Source organism: Montipora foliosa, chromosome 1 (assembly GCF_036669935.1).
Source record: "Montipora foliosa isolate CH-2021 chromosome 1, ASM3666993v2, whole genome shotgun sequence".
Classification (NCBI taxonomy): domain Eukaryota; kingdom Metazoa; phylum Cnidaria; class Anthozoa; order Scleractinia; family Acroporidae; genus Montipora; species Montipora foliosa.
In genome coordinates this window covers 11,118,174-11,123,173 of record NC_090869.1, presented here as the reverse complement: position 1 = coordinate 11,123,173, position 5,000 = coordinate 11,118,174, and the positions used below count along the sequence as shown (strand labels likewise).

The 5,000-nt window shown below is 40.5% G+C and overlaps 1 pseudogene; it reads left to right on the top strand.

Annotated features, from left to right (window-relative positions):
• The first annotated feature begins 359 nt into the window (after positions 1-359).
• Positions 360-5,000, top strand: part of LOC137981848 (probable serine/threonine-protein kinase drkD) — an 18,723-nt pseudogene continuing 14,082 nt past the window's right edge.

Genomic DNA, 5,000 nt, shown 5'->3' with positions numbered 1-5,000 from the left:
CTTTTACAAATCCAGCTTTTACAAATCCAGTCCATGTTTTACGATACTCCGTACCCTGGGGCCGTTCTATAATTTAAAATCTACATCCCCTGTTGACGAGTTTTTCTGAGGTGGGGTGTGAAGGGCATTTCTGAGGGGGTCCATGTGTCGGCACTCTTTCAGCTTTCAAATATTTCTGAAGGGTATTGGAAAAAATCTCCATTCTTCCGAGGGCGGAAATAAAATAGCAACTTTTTCTGAAGGGAGGAATGTGTCGGCATTTTGATCTCCTACTTATTAGGGGGTGAAATTCGCACAATCTGGTCATCGGGGGGGGGGGGGGGGGGGGGTTTTAAATGAAATGGCCCCTGCGACGGTGCTAAGGATTGTCTTCATTCCCACGCACAGAGTATTAAAACAAGGCTTGTTTCATGCACGGTGAAACTATTATCATTTTGTCTTTAGTACAGTATGGAAGAACCCAGTCATAGATATATTCTCTTACAAGATCGAGTCGGAGAAATACTGGAAAGAAACAGGCGGAGAGAGTTTGGTCTTGCTTCTAAATCTACACCTTTTCAATTGTTAAAAGGCGAGTTATTGGAAGCACTTCCCGAAACCGAACAACCTGGAGACTCAACCAGGATAGCTCTTGGTGGAATTGATCGTAAATTGCGTCTTGAGTGTCGTACGGAGGATGTTACGCGACTTACAAGGGAAGACGCCGATTTGCTATTGGCGATTGGCTCGGTTACATTGAGATATCAAATATACATCGACAGAGGACTCCTGGATTTTGGTAAACGACTGGAACTCGGATGGCAGGTTTTAGTTTCAGTTTTAACTGAAAAAGGGATTTCCAAGAATTTTCCTGGTGTGGTATGGTACAAAGGCGACTTACCCAGTATTCCTGGCACAATGTTCGGAGTTCAGCTACATGTAAGTCTCGAGTATTGACGTTAAATTCATCAAAGGTTATGGACCTTACCTTTTAATTTGTAAGACTATTGCAGTACGTTTTGCACTTTACAGGATCTTGCAGACACTGGTACAAAAATGTTCGTTCAAATGCAATTTACTTGACAGGAAGTTTTAAGAATTTCTTCATTACAGTACACAAATAAGGTCGCAATTTCCAAAGAGGGCTTAAAGGTTTGGAAACAAATTACTTCTGGTCGTTCATTTTTTTTTGCAGCGCACCCCTACAAATGATGGATGGTGAAGGTCATTTGCATTTATTTTAGTCTATTTGGATTATTATTTTTTATTTTTCATAATGTTTTTTGTAAAGGTGCCATTAAATTAATTTCATTTCTTCAGATTTATTATGTACAGGATATACCTGTACCAGTCATAAACACAATCCTTCAGGTACATTTATGTGCAGAAATACACGGAATAGGCCATTTCCAAGTTAATGTCTGCCTCCTCTTCAAAGTGAGTCAAAGTGTGAAGTTTTTGTTATGAAAATTGATTTCATTTGTATGTAAAGTAGAAAGTTACCATCACAAAAACTTCGCATTTAGACTCGCTTTGAAGAGAAAGCAGACATGAACCTGGAAATGGCCTATTAGTTGCACACAGATTTCAAGTGTCACGACATGTCCTCTTGCTCTTCTCCCCAACTTCAACATGACGCATGTCTTGGAGTACAGACGATTAACATCATAACGATAAGTGTCTGTTGTTGGCAAGTCATTCGCTCTGTCATCCAAGTGACCATAAAATCATAAATGGTTTGAACCCAGGAGTTATATCATAATTAAGTAAAGTATGATTGCCTGGACGATGGTACTTTACTTAATTATGATAAGTGTTTGTTGTTGTTCAAATTTTCTCTTCGTTTAAAAGTTTTCAAAAAAGTTAATTTTCTTGTCTAATATTTCTAATATTTCTTGTGTAATATTCATCATCATCATTTGAAACAAAGGAAAATCAAAATTGATCTGGTTTAAAAACATTTAAACCAAAACATATCCACCAATCGATGAAACAAAATCAATGTTGAGCTATGCTTATTTGACCTATGTTATCAATAACGAATTATACTGTTTGTGACTGGATGGCAAGAAAGAAGGCCTGATTCACACAAAACACATTCATTTGGTATTTATAGATCTTTAGATTTGAGGATAAAAGAAATCCAAGTTCGAGTACTTACAAAATTAATATAGCATGCAAATCCCGCACTTGCTTACATGTAGTTCTCTGTGACACTGTCATGCAAGTGGGAAACTTGTTGTCAGCCACTGGCCAACAATGAGTTTTTGATCAAAAGTTGTCGTCTTGGGAACCAGCTTTTAAAGTTTTTGTGTTTTAAATCTTAACCCAGGAGTGAGACTTAACTGATTTTTCTAATACAATATAACTTTACTTGTCAACTGGGGGACTCCAAGGGCATTTGAGGTGTCAATGGGTTAAGCAGGAAAAACTATCGCTCCTCCATTAACAACCATAAAATTAATTATGTGATAAAGTGGTTTTGATAAAAGTAGTGAGAGCACTTGCCTCCCACCAGTGTGACCCATGTTCGATTGCCAGACTCAGCATCACGTGGGTTGAATTTGTTGGTTTTCTACTCTGCACTGTAAGGATTTCTCTGGGAAGTCTGGTATCCCCATCATGCCTTGCAGCTTATGACCTAGACACTACAGCCCTTCCTTTCCACTACAGTTCACAGAACGTTTTTTTAAACTGAAAACCAAAAGTCTTACTTTAACATCTTAAACTTTCCTGCTATATTACATGTAGGTTTCCCTAGAACATAGTCCTTAAACCTTCCTGATTGTTTGAGAGTATGCCCAGGCCTAGAGTGATCAACTACAATTGGGTTTAGCTCTGGAATGTTCATGCTCTCAACGTTGCTGTTGTTCCCTGGGGTTCTGGCTGTTCAGGTGGTTCTAGCTCATCTAGTGACACATAGGGCTTGCAGAAAGCTATTTCTGTTATACATCACACATTCACTGAACTTGACTGCGACTTGGCTTTCTTCTTTGGCCAACACTGTAATTGGTTCTGCTTCAAAGTTAGGGGTGAGACTTTATCTCCAGGAATTATGAGGCTTGCAGCTGCACCTCATTATTTTGTCCTCTGCATAACCTTTCTCTGTCCCTAGTGTTCTTATTAATCACTGACTGATCTTGTCTTGACTCTCGACTGGCAACTTGGACTTGATCTCCCTCCCAGACATGAGAAAGGCAGGAGTGGTACCTGTTGAGACTTAGGTGTGGAAGTACCATAAGGTACTTTGGTAGTTCTTCTGTCCATCTTTTCCATTCCACCCCTGCTACCTCTGAGGTCTTCAAGAGGGATCTATTGTACATCACCTTTGGCTTGTGGCCAAAGTGATGGGGATCTCCTGCGTTCAATTCTACATTCAAATAAGAACTCCTCAATTTTCTTCCTCATAAACTGTGAACCGTTGTCTGACTGAGTTGATTGAGTAAGGGTTTCGACACCGTGGACATTCTTTCTACATCCATGTCCATTCTGGAACACCACACCTTTGTCCTCATCCTTCATGCGCTGCTTCTAAAACTGGTTTCCTGAAACTCTGTGTTATCACAATCCTATCTCCTGGCATTGCTTAAAATAATTATTGGCTTATGGCACAAAGTTCAGTCTTCCCACATACATAACCAGACATCTTTAACCATGACAAATCTCCGGAGTGGATGCACTGACGTGTGCTTGTTAACTCTGGATCGCCCTCAGACTCTCTTTCAATTTCTCCAAGAGTCAAAGTGACTAGTGTACTTTCCTGTGTCATGTATCTGACAATATCCTTCTTTTCACTGCTTGGATCCTTTGGGTTGGGCCGGTTTAATCTGGACAAGAGGATATTTCCTTTACCAGGGCAGTACACTACCTGATAGTCGTGGCATTGTAGTCTGAGAACCCAACACTCAATCCTTGTGGATTGCTTGAAATGTATACTACAAATACATTCCAGTGGCTTGTGGTCTGTCCCGATTTCAAATGGACACCCGTAGGCATAGATAATGAACCTCTCACAGGCCCATACTAAGTCCAGTGCTCCCTTCTCTGTTTGTGCGCATTTGAATGGTTTCTTGAAGCATATAACACAGCTCTCTATTTGTTATCCTGTGGTTGGAGTAGGACTGCTCCCAGTCCATCATGGCCAGCGTCTGCCGCAATTTTTGCCTTGCGATAACCTCTAAAGTAGGCAAGCATGTCTGCTGATGTCATGTTGTCGCTTGGCACTGCAAATGAAGGCTTTTCCTTTCCTCAGCAACTTCACCACAGCTGCAGCTTCTCTTCGCTTGGTCTGATCCCTCTTCCTCTTCCTTTATATCTTTGAGATATAAGCATCTAATATGTAGGGCTAACGCTCTACATTACACTCTAATCAGTTAAGTCTGTTGAAATTTAAGTGCTACACGGCCAACGTTATTACAAACGTTACCCTTCCTTGTACTTGTATATGTTCATTGCCGTGACTTCAACATCTTCAGTTCCCACGGCCTGCTCCCTTCTGACCTTGTAGCTCAGTCGGTAGAGTAGCGGTGATCTAGCCCGAAGCTCGTGGGTTCAATTCCCACCTTGGTCAGAGTTTTTTTCTGTCCTTGTGTGGGCCCATTTCCATTAGTAGCGCTAACGCTCACATGGTTCATATGGGGTGCAAAACTAGCACCTCACCTTACACTCTAGATAATCAGTTGTCTAAAGACAAAATATCCTAGGTTGTTACAGAGGGATACTTTGTTGCCATAGTGCATCTTATTAAGCAATATCATTGGTGTTTCATAAGGTACCATAACATTGCCCTCAGATGTAACAGTGGTGCAAAGTTAATCCTTTTTTTAAGACATCCCCTCAGATTTGTTCAAACTGGTTTGAACCACCTTAAAAGTCACTTTTGTTACGTGCTTTCATCGCCATTTTGATATGCAGATTGCCGCTGTAAACTCATTCCCAGACTTCAGTTGCCCCTTTTAGTAAAATCTAAAGTTGAAAATTAAAATAGCTTAAAACAACAGCACTCTTAAAATACCCAAACA